Source organism: Coenobita brevimanus, chromosome 103 (genome assembly GCF_032717465.1).
Source record: "Coenobita brevimanus isolate Jiangsu-jjx chromosome 103, ASM3271746v2, whole genome shotgun sequence".
Taxonomy (NCBI): Eukaryota; Metazoa; Arthropoda; class Malacostraca; order Decapoda; family Coenobitidae; genus Coenobita; species Coenobita brevimanus.
In genome coordinates, this window is record NC_137056.1 from 26,138,088 (window position 1) to 26,157,125 (window position 19,038).

A 19,038-nucleotide genomic window follows, 5' to 3' on the forward strand; every position below is an offset into this window, starting at 1 on the left:
GTTCGATAAAGAATTGTCCTATTCATTGCTATCGTCCAAAACTGGTAGGCTCTATAATTTGGATGATTATGTGAAAGTGAAAATGACAGACTTTCAGAAAATACATCAGTATGTGAAAGCTAACCTGGCCTTATTTAAAGAGGACATGATACAACATCAGCATAAACATGCATCACCTATCAGCATCAGTGTCAGAAACCTAGTCTTTTCTGGTTCGTTTGCAGGGAGCTGTAAATTAGATGATAAATTTACTAGCTCACACCGCGTGATAGCCCGTAATGGTAACAGATTTGAAATATAGGAGGTATCTTCTAGAATTAACAAGTGGGTGCACGCAAACGATTTTAAGCGTGCCTCGAGGGGTCTGGTGTTGGAAGGGTCACTTGGAGATATTCCATCTTCTCCTCCTATTTCTTTTTCTGACACTCCTTCAAACACCCTTCATTTCCCTCCTGTCAATGAATATCGCTCAAAATTGCACTCTGCACACAAACCTCCAGTTTCTTGCATAAAAATTTCCACCACAACCGCCTCCTCTTCATAATCATCTTTGATTTATATTCTTTATAAGTAGGATGTTTTGGAAAATTGGAAAATAGACCACCTTGAGTAGCACCAGAGGTCCATGGCTAACTAGAGGAGGATAGGCAGAATTAGCTTTCTCAGGCAGAGGAACTCCTTGAGAGTGAAATGGCTGGGAAGCATGCCGGCACGTGACTGGCTACAGCATAGCTGGGTCTTTCCGGTGTGGGCAATCAGGCAAGTTAGCTGCCTACTGCGACTGCAACACATTGGCGAGGTGTTCAGGAAGTTAGCCAAAGAAACCTTGATGGACTCTGAAAGAACAACAATGGCCCCCAGTCCCGTGCAGCCCTTAAATGGGCAGGGGGTGCTAAGAATCTCACGGTTGCCTCAATTACAATCTAATTCATTTGTTAATGCAAAAAATACAATTAAAATTGGTAACTGGAATGTGAGAACGCTAAATCATGACGGTAAAATCGATGAGTTAGTGAAGGTTTTTCAAAATTACGGATTTGATGTTTGTGCTCTGACAGAAACAAGATTAACCGGAGTCGATAAGTTGGATTTGGAGGATGGTATACGTTTATTGATATCTGGCCGACAGGACGGAATGCATTATCAGGGAGTAGGATTGTTGCTGGGTTGTAAGGCAAATAAGGCTTTATGTGAGTGGGATCCTATAGAGGAGCGATTGTTATACGCACGGTTTAAATCAAATCATGGCAACATCAGTCTGTTTGTGTGGTATGCACCTACTAATGATGCACTCGATGAAAGGAAAGACACATTTTATGAAAAGTTGCAAGAAGGAGTAGGAAGGGTACCTAGACATGATGTTTTGATCTGCGTTGGAGACTTTAATGCAGTAATGGGCTGTTCAAATGAGGGATTTGAGGCATGTATGGGTAAGATGGGAGTTGGTAGTAGGATGAGTGAAAACGGAGTGAGGTTTGGAAGCTTCTGTCTAGCAAATGACTTAGTCATCGGGGGCACACTCTTTCAGCATTGCAATATACACAAGACAACTTGGGTGTCGCCGTGTGGAAAATATAAAAATCAGATTGTTATCACATCGCTATCAGTAGGAGGCACAGAAGTTCTCTGCTAGATGTTCATGTTAAACGGGGAGCGGATATTGGTAGTGACCATCAACTCAGCATTGCAAAAATAAGGTTTAAATTTAAAAATCAGAAGAAGGAAAAATCTGGTGTTGGTAGATACGATATTGTTAAGCTTAGAAGGGAAGGAGAAGAAAAGGAGGAATTCAGATTAGAATGCAGAAATAGGTTTTTGGTGTTGGAAACGTTGGAAGAGGGGGAGAGAAGTGTAGATGAGATGTGGGAGGATGTGAACAAAGTTTTGCATGAGACTGCTGAATGTACGATTGGAAGGAGACATAGATTCAGGAGAAAGAAATGGATGTCAGAGGAAACGTGGGATATGATAAAAAAGAGAGGTGAGGCTAAATTGAGGAGTGAGATGCAATGCGTTGATGAACAAGAGATTGAATTAGCAAGAGCTGCGTACTGGAGTTTGAATTCAGAAGTAAGAAGGTTAGCTAGGAGAGATAAAAGAAGATGTGTGGATGAAAAGGTTGCAGAGACTGAAATCTTAATAAACAAAAATGATGGACAGAGTCAAAGAATAGCATATGAATCGATTAGAGAACTGAGTGGTAATGCAGGTAAACGCAAGGAAATACCAGTTAGAGACAGGGAAGGAAATTTATTGACCAAAGATGGAGATATTAAAAATAGATGGAAAGAGCATTTTGAGACAGTTCTTAATAGACCAATACCACCAGAAGAGGATATACCGTCTGCTCAGGAAGATTTAAATATAGAAACAGGAGAGTTGAGGCTTGCAGAAGTGGAGAAAGCAGTAAAACAGTTAAAGAATAATAAGGCACCAGGGGAGGATGGTTTATTTCCGGAAATGTTTAAAGTGGTGGTATATATTAATAATGATCTTGACCAAGATATTCAATAAGATATGGGTGACGGGGTTACTACCATCAGTTTGGAAGAATGGTGTAATTGTTAAAGTTCCGAAGAAGGGAGACCTGAGTGAATGTGGTAATTGGAGGGGAATCTCTTTGTCACCGATAGCTTTGAAAGTTTTCAGTAGAGTGTTGTTAAATAGGTTGGAGCCGGTGGTTGAGGGTATTCTGAGGGATGAACAGGCTGGTTTTAGAAAGGGACGTGGTTGCAATGATCATATCTTTATAGTTAGGCATTTGATGCAGCAAGTTAATGAAATGAGAGTACCGTTAAGTCTTTGTTTTGTTGATTTTGAAAAGGCTTTTGATGGTGTTTCGAGAGAGACTAAGGGGAAGATCATGAGACATTATGGAATACCAGAGGAGTTTGTGAGGGTCATTATGAACATGCATGAGGACACATTTTGTAAAGTGATGGTTGATGGTTGTCTGAGTGATTCGTTTGAAGTCAAGTCCGGAGTAATTCAAGGTGGTGTTCTATCGCCTTTACTATTTATATTGGTCATTGATTACATTATGAAACGCGTTGGAACAGAAACCGGTGCAGGTATACTTTGGGGAGAGAACAGGAAACTTTTGGATTTAGATTATGCAGATGATATAGTTTTGATTTGTGATGGGCCAGAAGAGATGCAGAGAGTGTTGGACTGTTTGGTGAGTGAAGGTCGCAAGGTGGGTTTGATTATTAATTGTGGAAAAACTGAAATAATCAATATGAATATGGAAAATGCCAGGAATGTGTAATTGGAGGTATGGTTGTAAAGCAAGTTGATAGGTTTAAATATTTAGGTACTTATTTAGCCAAGGATGGTTCTTTGAACTTTGAATTCGAGGAAAGGTTAAAGAAGGCTAATCAGGCAATGGGAATGCTTAAAAATATTTGGAATAATAACAATTTTTCTGTGCATACAAAAATCAAACTTTATAAGGTAATGGTTAGGAGTATCTTAATTTATGGACACGAGTCTTGGTACAGCACAGTGACTATGGAAAATAAATTCTTGGTGTTTGAAAATAAAGCACTGAGAAGAATATTAGGAGTTAAGTGGTGGGAAAAGATACCAAATAGTAGAATTAGAGAAATAACGGGAGTGCAGCCGATCGATGAATATGTTAGATTCTCACGATGGAAGTGGCTAGGACATGTGTATAGGAGACAGGGAATAGTACGAGGTACACCAGGGTGGGTGGCACTTGGTAGGAGAGGTAGAGGAAGGCCAAAAGAGACGTGGGTGAGGACAATGAGACGGGAAGCTGGAGATGAGTGTTGGGGAGATCTTGAGGAGTTAGCACAAGATAGGATGTGGTGGTGTGAGTTCATCGAGGCCCTATTCATCCCCGAGGGTGCCACAGGAAATGATTGATTGATTGATTGATTATTACATGTCTATGACGACGTATTATTACTACACATATAAATGACGTGGGTATGCAATGGCACAAGTTTTTACTGTAATGTCTTAATGGAATGATAAGATTACTGCTATCATAGAAAGATCGCTTCCAGCGGGTTATGTTGTAGGCAGAGAAGTTATCAATTGCCATGTTATCATAGACCTTATCCCAGTGTCAACTCTATTTTACAATGGGCTCGCTCCACTTTAATAATTATTCCATTCTCTTTTCCTCTTAAGGTTGTACTATGCTGTACTTGTACTAGACGCTACCTCTTTTTTTCGCAACTGTTATATTCCTCTTCGTATCTTTGAGGGTTGGACTATGCTGTACATGTACTATATTCCATTCTCTTTTCCTCTTAAGGTTGTACTATGCTGTACTTGTACTAGACGCTACCTCTTTTTTTCGCAACTGTTATATTCCTCTTTGTATCTTTGAGGATTGGACTATGCTGTACATGTACTAGACGCTACCACTTTTTTTTTTTTTTTTCACAACTGTCATATTCCTATTCGTATCTTTGATCTTTCCTGTGAGAGTGGGGCTGCGACAAGGATGTGTGATGTCGCCTTGGTTGTTTAATATTTACATGGATGGTGTTGTAAGGGAGGTGAATGCAAGAGTTTTAGGTGGAGGTCTGAGTCTGGTGAATGTTGATGGTGGAGAGTGGAATCTGAAGCAGCTGCTGTTTGCAGATGATACTGCACTGGTGGCTGATTCAGAGGAGAGATTGAGACAGTTGGTAGAGGAGTTTGGAAGGGTGTGTGAAAGGAGGAAATTGAAAGTAAATGAGAATAAGAGTAAAGTGATGAAGTGTACGAGGTTGGTAGATGGTAGGGGGATGAATATAGCTTTGAATGGCGAGTTGCTTGAGGAGGTAGAGTGTTTTAAATATCTAGGGTCACATGTTGCTGTGGGTGGAAGAATAGATGCAGAAGTGAAGTTTAGAATAAATGAAGTAGGAAAGGTGCTGGGAGGAATGAAAAAAGTGTTTAGATGTCGTTCGCTTAGAATGGATGTAAAGAGAAGGTTGTATGAGGGTGTTGTGGTACCGACTGCATTATATGGGGCTGAAACATGGAATATGGGTGTAGAAGAGAGGAAAAGTTTGAATGTAATGGAGATGAGGTGTCTGAGGAGTATGTGTGGAGTGACGCATATGGATCAAGTGCGAAATGATGAAGTGCGAAGGAGAACTGGAGTTGTTCGGGAGATGGCTGGTAGAGTTGAGCAGAGGGTGTTGCGATGGTTTGGGCATATGGAGAGAATGGATAATGAGCGATTGGTGAAAAAGATAACTAGGTCTGATGTGAGAGGTGTAAGGCTGAGAGGAAGACCACGAATAGGATGGATGGACAGGGTGAAGAGAGCGCTGGATGCGAGAGGGATGTCTGTTGAGCAAGGAAGAGTGGCTGTGCATGACAGAAATAAATGGAGAGAAATTGTGAATGAATAAGTGATGACGCAGCCCTGAGGGGACATTCTCCCGCATTTGGTCTGATCAGCTAGTCAGGTCAGGTGCGGGTAAGGGGATGGGTCTGTTATGATGTGGCAGGGGTAAACCAGCTCTGCTGTCGGGCCCTGCTGCGAATGTCACTGATTGCATTGCGCAGTTGACCCTTGTGCGGTGTGGTGCGGTGAGGATCTGTCCGTTCTCCCCTTGGGGCTAAGATGCGAATGAATATGTTTGAATGGATGAGTAATTGGGGAGTGTGTCGTCCTGTCTCGGCTACCTCCCTTTCCTTGGGGGAAGCAGCCTAGGTATATATATAGATAGATAGATCTTTGATCTCTTCCAACTAATTCCCTTCCTTTGTACTCGAAGTGACACTCTTTGTACTGCATTCCTGTACTCTAAATTCCCTTTTCCTTCTCACGACCATATGTCCCATTTGATCTTTTACCTTCATGTTCGTTCGCAGATTTCACCCTCGTCCTTGTCCTGTAGTTTTCCTCAAATATCTTTCTCATCACAACTGTTCGTTGTACATATACTATAGTGCAATTATTTCACTTCATTCGTCACCTTTCTTTTTGAGCCCACATTTTATATGTAAATCCTGCTATTGCAATTCACTCTGTCAGGATTTTGCTCATAATAATTTTTTCTTACTTATCCATTCCTTTGTTTGCACGGATGGATGAATGACACTGGTCAACGAAAATATAATTACTTCATGGTTCTGAATTGAAATGGTCTGATTCTAGGGCAATCGAAGGTGTTGAACTCGACTATGACATGAGTAAGGACGTATCAGGTCCGGTTCTTGAAAACCAGTGTATTGGCGTACCTTGCTCACAGGATGTGACTCATACATTTGTTTGTTTAGTTCCATCGATTAAAATTGTATTTTTATTGCAGGTTACATATATTGTTTCCACTTCTATTCTTGCAGAAATTCTCAGTCACTTTGACAGTGGTGAAAGATGGAATGCCGTAAATGTGTAAACGATCCTGACCGTTTTTTTTACATTTGTGGAGCTTTCACCTCAGAAAGCTTCAAGAAACAAATCACGAAGTCTGTTCGAGTGAACTACAAAAGCTACTTCAAATGTCCGTTGGGTGACCAAGACAAGAAATGGGCGCCTCACATAGCATGTAGACCTGTTTCAATTACCTGAGTGAACGGATGCATGGAAAACGATGTTCTGGTTTGTCGTTGGCTTTACCAATGGTGTGGTAAGAGCCCAAAGACCACAGCAACGACTGCTACGTCTGTCTCACAAACATCAAAGGAATAACTGTCAAGACACCAGCCACAGTACAGTACCCCAAATCGCTTCTGCAATCTGACCAGTGCCACACAGTGCAGAAATGCCGGTTCCAAACCCACCTGCTGAACACGAGCTAAGCAGTGAATCTGATTCCAGTCATAGTCCCATGGATGATGATTACCAGACCGACTCAGGAAATAGTGGGCCCAAACTATTCAACCAGGGAGCCTTTCATGATCTCATAAGAGACCTTGATTTGTCTAAAGAAAAGGCAGAGCTCCTGAGATCACGACTGAAGCAGCATAACTTGCTGGAAGATGGAGTGCACATCATTACGGTGTGTCATCGGCATAGACAACTGTCTGCGTTTTTCAAACTGGCAAACAACCTTTGCTATTGCGATGACTCAGTGTCTCATGCAACAACTTTGCAAGTCAGATCCATTCAAGCCTTATGATTGGAGGGTGTTTATAGATTCAGGAAAAGACACTCTGAGAGCAGTCCTCCTACACAACGGGAATCAGCTTCCATCCATGCCAATAGTACATGCAGAGAAGATGACCAAGAGCTAAGCAACTATGAAGACTGTGCTCTCCGCTATTGAGTATGAGCATCAGTGGAAAATATGCAGGGACGTCAAAGTGATCATTCTACTACTGAGTCTTCAGAGTGGTTACCAAAGCACATGTGCTTCATCTGCTTGTAGAACAGTAGAGCTAATGCTGAGCACTATGTAAAAAAAGAATGGTCGGCAAGACCAAAAGATGCACCCAGAAGGTTCAACTGTCTTCACAAACCCCTTGTGGATCCAGAAAACATATTCTTGCCTCCACTGCATCTCAAGCTGGGCTTTGCGAAAAATTTCGTAAAAGCCATGGATCAAACGGGTACTGCTTTCAATAATTGTCTATGAAGCTCGGTGGCGTGGTATCCGAAGCCAAGTTGAAAGCAAAGGTCTTCAATAGTTCTCAGATCCGCATGCTGGTTAATGCTGGTGACTTCATCAAGGCATGAAACCTGCTGGAGAGGGACACATGGGAATTATTTGTGAATGTCTCACAGAACTACCTTGGAAACCATCGTGCAGAAAACTATGAAGAAACTGTGGCAGGCATGTTATGGAGTTACCGAGCTCTGGGCTCACGGATGCCCTTGAAGATTCATTTCTTTCATTCCCACCTCGGTTTCTTCCTAGATAACCTCGGAGACATCAGTGACGAGCACGGTGAAAAGTTTCACCAAGTCGTTGCTATAATGGAGAGCAGGTATCAAGGCCGATTCAGTCCCAGCATGATGGGCGACTACTGCTGGATGCTACAACGTGAAGAGAGTCAACTGAACAAGTGGAAAAGCAAAGTGCAGAAGTATTTTTAAAACTTCATCGCATGCTAATAAAATGTGCATTGGATTTCCATATTATTGTACCATAAATCATCACACTGTGTGCCTCAATATATGTTACAAGGTTGAGACGAGTTATGCCACACTGAATATGTTTTCAGTCTGATATTCAAGAAAAACGAATATCAGATTTGAAATCCGTGCATCAAACTAGTCAGGGACACATACTCACAAATGAGAACCATTTTGGCTGTTGACCAGTGTGACCGCATGGAATTAAGTTACAGTATATTACAACAAAACAGTGAAACATTTAAAATGTGAAGACAGTGAAAAGTTTTCCAATGTGAAAGTGAAAAAAAAAAAAAAAAGTTGATACTAGGTAGGGGAAAATTCAGTGAGATTATGGTGACAGAAATGAACCATAGTACACCCCACATCTATTATATAGTGTTGATTTGTCTGCAGACGAATGGACATCTAACTAATATGTGACAATTATTCAGTTATTATAAGACAACATTCTTTCGCGTTGCTATTGGAATTCTTGTATAACCACCTGCTACATAATTTTAATATTCTCCAGTGACATATCATTATGATATTCCCTTATGTATGTACATTAGTTTAGATAGATATTTTCCATGTCAACCATAATACTTCTTATTAGTACCAACTTCACCACCAGCACCTCGCGATGTAGAAGCTGGTCGTACCTAGTGCCATTTGATGTGAGTGGTTGAAAAGAAACTTTACCCTAATACTGAAGAGTAGAAAAATGTGTCAGGTGAAGGAAGCTAAGTGACATGATTATAAATGGATATTAAGTTACATCATGATAAAAGAAAGAACCAACATTATGCAGTGCTAATTTGTCTGAAAATGTGCGAACCGTAGTTAAAAATGTGAACATTATTCAGTGGTTATGAGACATTACCATTGCAGTTCATGCGTAACCAACTCTTATGTCATCACTGTCACGTGTGCAGTTTAACTGGAAAATATTCCATTAATCATATTCGTGCAGAAATGATTTCATTTATGAAGTTATGATGTAATTTTAAGTGATGAAAATACTAGCAACCCTTTCAGTTTATATCATACCTATATACTCATTATAATTATTATTATTTTCACTTTATCTACATATCTATATTAATTTCCGTGTGATATATATATATATATATATATATATATATATATATATATATATATATATATATATATATATATATATATATATATATTAATGTATCTCTTGCAGTATATGAGTGTAAAGTATAAGCGTAGATCAGCCTGCGTGACTGAAAATGTAGTATCAGCTGGCACCGAGCTTGAATATTCTTAAGGTAATGTCTACGGACCGGGGCAGAGAGAGGGAAGCTGGTTCTGCCATCAGTTCAGATTAAGGGCTCAAACAGAACACAACTGTAATCTCTTAGTCAAAAAATGAACCTGTTATACCACATCATGCTTTGGGAATGACCCTTTGATTTAACCCCTAACCACCGGGTGTTGGTCAGAACTGTCTTAAAATCAGTGATATGGTCTCGTCGGGTGTCGGTAGGAACTGCATTTGTTTTCTTAGCACAGTTTGAAGTGGCCGCCACTTTATCTCGTCACTAAAAGCTCAGGGGAGAATCCAACCAGCCAGCTCATCCCTACCTCAGTCATCTCTGTAAATATGCCGGGTGTAGGACGATCTTTTCTTAACCTTTCTCGTCCAATTTCGTTCCTACCTCATGCGGACTTTAGCCTCATCCACCCCTGCCAAGCCTCTTTCCTAGGATGCTAGGAAAGGAATGAGTGACAGTGCCATAGGGCATGCCTTGGACACCACTGTGTCTAGCTTATCTAAAATGGATAAGTTACCACTTTGACAACAAAGCCATAGTCGGGGCCGTGGGCAGACACACGAGCACATCCTGTTTTCATGGCAAAAATTGGTCCGCTTCCTCTTGTCATGACTCATTAACGCAGTGACCTACAGACCTAGGGATACTTTCATATGCAAGAAGAGAAGTTGATGAGCAATATGGTCCTTAACTCCTTTCCCTATCTCCTAAAGTTTCTGAGATATTAAGGTTAGAAGTAAAGCATTTTTTATTTTTTTTTTTGTTTTTTTTTTTTTCCATATCGAGCTGAGGCACGAACAGATTTTAACCCAGCGTCCATGGGTTAAGGGAGGTATACAACTTTCACTAAGAATCTGTCAAAGGATGTTGTACGAGAATGTTTGGTTGATCCAAAATATGTTATTTTGCCCACTTTATATGTATAACACTGTTATTGAGGCATATTGTTAAAGTTCAGCTATGACATGGAGATGATTTGAAGTATCTGTGCAAGAGATTTCCAGGAACTTCGGATGCCAAGATCAAAGAGGAAATATATACTGGAAGTGATAAAAGCAGGGCCGCTGACAGCCATCACGAGGCCCAGGGCAAGATTATCAACAACAGGCTCCCCTTCCCCTGAAGACTGTGCTGACTATATTACACTTCAAGTCTAGGTCATGGCTAGACTGTTCCCTAATCAGTGAGTCATGGTACATTGATGTACATCCAAAAGAATCCTGGTGCGCCATACCACCATCCAGTCCCTATCTATAAAACAACGATAATGACTACAATGGAAAACAAGAATATTATGTAAGGAAAGATGAGACATACAATTTAGTAATACAAGGAAAAACGAATTAATTAAAGTTTACCTTCATTATTCATGTATTCACGCAGTATTTAATACATTCAAAGAGCATTCCATTCACTTAATACATGCAACATATGAGCATTAAGGGGCACGTTCCATGGACACCCAAAACTCAGCAAGAACAGATCGTACAAATAGCATTGTTGTTTCTTTCTGCCATTTGTGCTCTCCGACAAGGAGAATAATTATGTTTTTACCCCTATTTGTTTGTCTGTGTGTCTGTTAGCAGGATTACTCAAAAACCAAAAGAAAGATTTGCACCAAATTTGGTGGGTAGATACCCCATGTCCTGGGGAACAATCGATTAACTTTTGGCACCAATCCGGAGGGTATTACAGATTCTGGTCTCGGAGAACACATTTTGCAAAACCCTAATCAATGATGAAAAAACCTAACCCATTATGAAGGATGGTTTGGAAATTACGTCGCTCTTGTCGGAGACGCGCTCCACTAAGTGCCTCTCTAGTTAGCAGCGTAACAACTACAGAAACACATAACCTGATCTGTCATAATAGCTGAACAAACTAAAATCATGTCCCACGAAATAAATAAGAAAAAAAAAGTTTTTGTGACAAACTTCATGACACCATGTTACAGTTTACTGCTGCCTAATTTATCATTGCTTTTTCTTGCTTTTCATGTACATACCAAATATAATATATATTTGTTTGTTTACATACATAAATGTGTGTGTGTGTGTGTGTGTGTGTGTGTGTGTGTGTGTGTGTGTGTGTGTGTGTGTGTGTGTTCTTGATTTAGTATTTTACCTTATAACAAAAAAAATTGTAATAATAAAAGTGCGTTGGTCAGTGCTGCTGCTAGAATAGTTTCGTTTTCGTCTTTTTCTCCTTGTCTTTAAGCAATAGAACAGTTTTTTAGTTCTAATCTTACCAATACCAAACGGCCACGAAGGAACCTCCAAGTCTGTTGCTACTTGCTTTCCTTTGTGCTGTATACCTTTGTACTCCTAACTAGAAGAAAAAGTCATGGCTGAATGAATTCAATCAGTCAGTAATGAGCTAGGAAAGAGTCTACCTGGTTACTAGACGAACCCTCCTAGCTGACTACATGCGGCCAACAACTATGCAGAAGGTGAGATAAGGATCTTTCAGAGTACAAACACATTACAGTCATGCCACAAACTAATCTGATTGTACCACATACGATTTCCTTGTGAACCCAGCTCAATGTATCTTTTTTTAAGCAAGGAAGAAGGAACCAAAAGCCACGATCCCGCAAACCGTTCCTTTCAAGAAAAATTAAAAACAATACAAAAAAGAGCCAAATTCAAGATCCGTTCATTTCGAGCTTCTTGGACACACTGCTTTTGAAAGACTGGAGATCAGAGAACGTAGGAAATACAGACAGAGGAAGACAGTTCGGGAATGCATAAATGAAGGCCTGTAAGTAAAGGTTAACTCTTGCATTAGAGAGTTAGACAGAAAACGGATGAGATTTTATTGCTAGGCGGGTGCTACATGCCCATTATAGAGGTGGAGTTCAGAGGAGCAATGACCATTGGAGTAGCAATACAAAACAAAGATGCAACAGTACGATGATGAGATAGAGGATGAAGGGAGCCAGCAAGAGGAGGAGAGGTAATGAGACAAAAAGCTTTTAACTCCACCCTATTGAGAAAAGCTGTATGTGAGGAGCCTCCCCATACATGAAAACTGTACTCTACACAGGACCAAATAAAACCCGTGTATAAAGTCAACAACTGTGCAAGGGTAAAGAAGGTATGGGGTTGGCTTAGCACACATAATCACTTGGAAGCAGATTTTACAAGAGATGTAATATGGTCTGTGCAAGATAAGTCCTGAGAGACTTTAGAGATGATGCAGGATTAAGCCGGATAGTATTAAACTTTAGTGGGTACTCCTGTGGAAGATTCTGTCGAGTTGGTAGGTGTAAGAATTGAATCTTCGATGCATTAAAAACAAGATTATTTTTACTCAAGTCAGAAGTACGAGCCAAGTCAGAAATTAGGAGTGCCATAGCCTCATCCCTTGTTTGTTGAAGTAACTGATGAGATGGATATTGCGAGAACCGAATGGAAAGGTGAAGGGTTGAATTGGGTGGAATCATCAGCGTATAAGTGCACAGGGTTAGATACACAGCTTAGAAGGTCATTGATGAATTAAAGGAAGAGAGTTGGTGATAGGACAGAGCCCTGAGGAACACCAGTGTTGAGAAATCTAGAAGAAGAACGATGGCCGTCAACAACAGCAGCTACAGAACGACCAGAAAGGAAGCTATAAATGAAAGAACAGATACAAAGATAGAAACTATAATAGGGCAGTTTGGAAATTAAACATTTATGCCAGACTAGACTGAAAGCCTTTGAGATGTCAAGTGCAATGGCAAAACTTTCACCAAAGTCCCGAATGGAGGATGACCAGGAGTCTGAAATGTAGGTGATAAGATCGGCAGTGGAGCGTCCCTGACGGAACCCATACTGATAATCAGAGAGAATGTTATGACAGGGAAGATGCTCGAAAATTTTTGTCAAGAATAGACTCGAAAACTTTTGAGGCACAGGATGTTTAGATCAACTGGGCGATAGTTAGAGGGTTGGGAATGGTCACCTTTCTTTGGGACTGGCTGAATGAGAGCAAACTTCCAGCAAGAAGGAAAGGTACAAGTTGATAGACAAAGGCAAAAAGAGTTTACCTTTGCAGGGTGTAAGCACAGAAGCACAGTTCTTGAGGACATCAGTAGGGACTCCATCAGGCTCATATGCCTTGTTAGTACTGAGGCCAGTGATGGCAAAAAATACATCAGCTGAAGAAATTTTAACGTCAGCCACTAGGAAGTAAGAGAGGGGAGGAGGGAATGATGGAGGAACAGCACCGGAATTGCCTAAGGTGGAATTGGAGGAGGAAGTCTGAGTTAAGCGATCTGCTTTATCAGTAGAAAAAATAGCTACAGAGCTATCAGAGTAGAAAAAAGGAGGGAAGGATGAGGAGGTAAAGTTGTTAGAAAAGTTTTTGGCAAGGTGCCAGAAGAAGCGGGAAGAATTCGAGTTGGAGAGTTGAGAGCATGTAGTACAGATGAAAGTATTTTTAGAGAGCAAAGAACAGACTTAGCATGATTCCAGGCAGAAACATAAAAAAGATGTGACTGAAGGGTGAGTTGGCTCCCGTACCTTTTATAGGCCCTCTCCTTGTTGTGGACAGCATTAGAGCAAGTGTAATTAAACCAACGATTTCTTGCATTAGTTAAAGGAAATGGGAACAGTATGTGTGCTTCCATGCCCGAGAGAAAAACTTCGGTAATGCGCAAGGCACACTCAGATGGCTTCCGGCCATCAAAGCAATAATTATTCCAGGGAAAATCAAAGAGGTACTGCCTGAGGGCCTCCAATCAGAAGCTCCAAAGTGCCACAACCGACGTTTCTTTGGAGGCTCCACAGGCCATACCAGAGTGATAGGACAGGTTAAGGTAATAAGGTTGTGATCGGAGGAGCCCAACAGAGAGAAAAGATTAACAGTGTAAGCAGAAGAGTTAGTTGTAAGGAAGAGGTCAAGTATGTTGGAGCTCTCTCCAAGGCGGTCAGAGACACGGGTAGGGTCCTGTACATGCTGCACTAGGTCACTAAGGATAGAAAAGATGTAGGCTTGTTCACCAGGTGGATCAGTGAAAGGAGAGGAGAGCCAAAGGTGGCGGTGAACACTGAAATCTCCTAGAATGGAGATTTCAGAGAAAGGAGAAATGGATAGGGTGTGTTCCATCATAGAAGTAAGAGTGTCGAAGTCTTTTTCATAGTCAGTAGAATTAGGGGATAAGTAAACAGCACAGATATATTTAGTCAGAGGATGATAGGAATGCCAAAGCCAGAGAGTAGAGAATTCAGAAGAATCAAGTTCAGGAACATGAAAGCAAGATAAGTTGTTGCATACATATACAGAACAGCTGTCTTTGGCTTTGAAATGAGTATAGAGAAAGTAGGAGGATACAGAAAAGGGTTTGCTATCAGTTTCCTCAGACAGCTCCTGCACATCGCCACAAGTCTAAGAGGGATAGTAAAAAATGAAGACTAATATGTGATGAGTCAGCGGCAGCCAAGCTTTATGACCCCCTCTAAATTAGTTCCGTCCTTCGTGAAAATTGCTGAGGTAGATTTTCAAATTTAATTAGCTTTTGTTACGCTGAAGGCCATTTATCTCTCTCACAGTATTTTAGCATAAATATGTGAGGGCTTGTCAGGTGAGTCATATATAACTGACCTCATTAAGCCCGTCAGTTTGAGGACGTACCGGCAATTCAAATACCTGTATTATTCTTTCGTTTCCTAAACTAGGAGCAACGGTGGCGTGGGGTAGTGTCCTCGTGAGCTACAGGGTACGTGTGCCTTATGTCTAGGGTTCGATCCCAAACCTTGGAAGACATTTATAACGCGTGCCGTTTCAGATACTTGCAAGTGTTGTTCCCACTGATGCTGTAAACAAATTCTGGCACACATGACCATGATCATTACCGTCTATCACCTTTCACATGCATCGCTCTCCATACAGACACATTATCCCCATTTGTACTACTCCAGAAGGAGAAAGGCTGTTGCTCTTACTCAGATGTCAAGATTCGGTCTAGCAGTGGATAGGAATATTCAGAGCAAGAAATTTTTTGCACTGATGGGGTTAGATATAATCTCCATTAACTCCTTGAGTAACAGATATCTTTACTACGTTAAATAAACCTGTTTAGAAACAGCATAAGAAAAAAGTAAATAAGTATAAATTACGTCATCTATTTCATGGGCTTCATGCTCTGAGGGCTGTCTTCTCCCGCACTTTATTCCAGCTGCCACCACACGTTTATACTCATCTACGATTAAGCCATGGCTCCTAAGAGTACCAGCACTAATACCATTAACCCTCTTTAGTTGGAAAACTTTAGTATTGTATTCTAGGCAACATAAGATTATTTTATTCGGCTAGAATGGTTCGTGTGAATGGAAGATTGTCAGGTGTTGATGGAGGAAGGACAAGAAAGATGTGGCCTTGCTAGTGAGTCCGGAAGTACAGCAGTGTGTGACTGAATGGAAGGATGTGTCATCGAGACAGATGTGGGTAAAAGCGAAATTTGAACGTGAGTTGTGGGTGTTTGTGAGTGCATATGGGCCTGGCAGTGAAAGGGATGAAGAAGAGAAGGAGTCTTTCTGGAATGAAGTTGATGAGTGTCTGCAGAGTTTTGGAGCACTTTCGAATGTGGTAATGATGGGAAATCTGAATGCCAGAGTGGGAAATGTAGCAGCTGAAGGTGTAGTTGGTATGCATGGCGTGACTGGAAGAATTGAAAATGAGAAAGGAATGATAGGGATGTGCGTTGAGCGAGAGATGGTAAATGGAAATGCCTAGTTTGAGAAGAAAAATATTTATAAGTATATATGGGTGAGACAGGAGGGTGGAAAGGTTGTTGATAGAGCACTGATGGACTATGTGGTGTGTCCAGGAATGTAATAGGAAGATTGTTGGATGTGAGAGTTCTGAGAGGGGAGGGTGGAGGTATGTCTGACCACTACCTGGTGGAGGGAAAGTTAAGAGTAGGTAAGAGATGGGTGAGAGCTAGGAGAGTTAGGTGTGGCAGGGAGGTTTTGAAAGTGAGTTGGATAAAAGAGAGAAAATGATAGAGTGTCAGGGGAAAATAAAAGATGAGTGGAACACAGTGAAAGGTCAGGATAATGGCAGTGTAGAGAAGGAATGGCAGTTATTTGAGAGTGCTGTGGTGGAGCATGCAGAAGAGGTGTGTGGTGTGAGACAAGTGGGTGGTGGTGTAAGAAAAGCAAGTGAGTGGTGGCGCGAGGAAGTAAGTATGGCTGTGGCTGAGAAGAGACGTGCATATGAAATGTGGCTGCAGAGGACGGATGAGGTGTCATATAAGAGGTATAAGGAAATGAGGAACAGGGTAAGAAGGGCTGTGCGTGACGCTAAAGTGGTAGCAGATGAGAGGTGGGGTAGGCGGTTGACAGAGAATTTTCAGCAAAATAAGAAAATTTTTTGGAAGGAGGTGAAAATGATGCGGAAGGGAAAGTATGGGAAGGAAGAGCGAGTAAAAGCAGAGGATCGAAGGATGTTAACTGAGATGGATGCAGTGAGGAAGAGATGGGCAGAGTATTTTGAAAGACTGTTAAATGTAGAGTACGAAAGGGAGGCTGAGATTGTGGTGGATGGAAGGGTGCAAGGAATAAATGTGTTGGGAGAGTTGAATGATTCTTTGATCACGAAAGGAGGAAGTGCAGGGGGCAGTAAAGGAGATGAAAACAGGGAAAGCTGCAGGTATGGATGGGTGTGCTGAGGAAAGCCTGAAAGGTGGTGGAGGGACTATTATTGACTGGCTGGTAAGATTGCTGAATGTGTGCTTTGTGAAAGGTATGGTGCCTATTGACTGGGCAAGTGTTGTGTGGTCCCACTGTATAAAGGTAAGAGTGATAAGTATGAATGTACTAGCTTTAGGGGTATAAGTCCGTTGGGTGTTGTAGATAAGGTGTATGGTAGAGTGTTAATTAAGAGAGTTAGAGAGGGTACAGAAGAGATGATTGATGAGGAGCAGTGTGGCTTTAGGAGAGGGAGGGGATGTGTGGATCAGGTGTTTGCCGTGAGACAGGTGTGTGGAAAGTATTTAGCGACAGGTAAGGATGTGTTTTGGGCGTTCATGGATTTAGAGAAAGCGTATGATAGAACTGATAGGGAGGCTTTGTGGACTGTTTTAAGACTGTATGGACTTGATGGTAGGTTACTAAAAAGAGTGAAAAGTTTTTATGTGAATAGTAGAGCGTGTGTAAGAGTGGGAAATACTGTGAGTGATTGGTTTCCCGTAAGCGTGGGGCTGCGGCAGGGATGTGTGATGTTACCTTGGTTGTTTAATACTTATATGGATGGTGTTGTCAGGGAGGTGAATGCAAGAGTGCTAGGTGGAGGTCTGAGTCTGGTGAATGTTGATGGTTGAGAGTGGAATCTGAAGCAGCTGCTGTTTGCAGATGATACTGCACTGGTGACTGATTCACAGTAGAGATTGAGACAGTTAGTAGAGGAGTTGGAAGCGTGTGTGAAAGGAGAAAACTGAAAGTAAATGAGAATAAGAGTAAAGTGATGAAGTGTACGAGGTTGGTAGATGGTAGGAGGATGAATATAGTTTTGAATGGTGAGTTGCTTGAGGAGGTAGAGTGTTTTAAGTATTCAGGGACACACGATGCTGTGGATGGAAGAATAGATGCAGAAGTGAAGTTTAGAATGAATGAAGTAGGAAAGGTGCTGGGAGGATTGAAAAAAGTGTTTAGATGTCGTTCGCTTAGAATGGATGTAAAGAGAAGGCTGTATGAGGATGTTGTGGTACTGACTGCGTTATATGGGGCTGAAACATGGAATATGGGTGTAAAAGAGAGGAAAAGTTTGAATATAATGGAGATGAGGTGTCTGAGGAGTATGTGTGGAGTGACACGTATGGATCGAGTGAGAAATGATGAAGTGCGAACGAGAACTGGAGTTGTTCGGGAGATGGCTGATCGAGTTGAGAAGAGGGTGTTGTGATGGTTTGGACATATGGAGTGAATAAATATTGAGCGATTGGTAAAAAAGATAACTAGATAAGATGTGAGAGGTGTAAAGCTGAAAGGAAGACCATGAATAGGATGGATGGACAGTGTGAAGAGAGCGTTGGATGTGAGAGGGATGTCTTTTGGGCAAGGAAGAGTGGATGTGCGTGATAGAAATGACTGGAGAGAAATTGTGAATGAATAAATGATGACGCAGCCCTGAGGGGATATTCTCCCGCAATTGTCTGATCAGCTGATCAGGTCAGGTGCGGGTAAGGGGATGGGTCTGTTGTGATGTGGCAGGGGTAAACCAGCTCGGCTGTCGGGCCCTGCTGCGGATGTCACTCATTGCACTGCGCAGTTGACCCTTGTGCAGTGCGGTGCGGTGAGGATCTGTCCCTTCTCCCCTTTGGGGCTAAGATGCGAAAAAATGTGTTTGAGAGGATGAGTAAATTGGGAGTGTGTCGACCTGTCTCGAATACTGTTACAGTACCATTGACTTGTTTATGGTCAGGGCAACTCAAGTATTGTATTGCACCCAAGCCAGAAATTTCAGCTGAGTGTGAGTCATAAGTGTCGGTGTGTTATCCACCTCAGTCCAGAGTGGTGACTCGTAGGCTGAATAAGATCATCTGGAAATAACAAGAAGGAATATGAAAAATGTCCTGCGGCTAAAGGGGTTGCTGAAGACTTTATTCCCTCCATCACAGGATCTCATCACTGCTAAATAGAACTGCAAAACAGTAGCAAGAACGGTATGTAAAAGATATCGTCATATTAACTCACTCAGGCTCCCATGTGACAGTTTTCGCTG

The 19,038-nt window shown here is 41.5% G+C and overlaps 1 protein-coding gene across 1 annotated transcript in view; it reads right to left on the reverse strand.

Moving 5' to 3' along the window:
• Nucleotides 1-19,038, reverse strand: part of LOC145415652 (glutamate receptor 1-like) — a 1,336,600-nt gene that overhangs the window by 1,301,085 nt on the left and 16,477 nt on the right. The window lies entirely within an intron of this gene.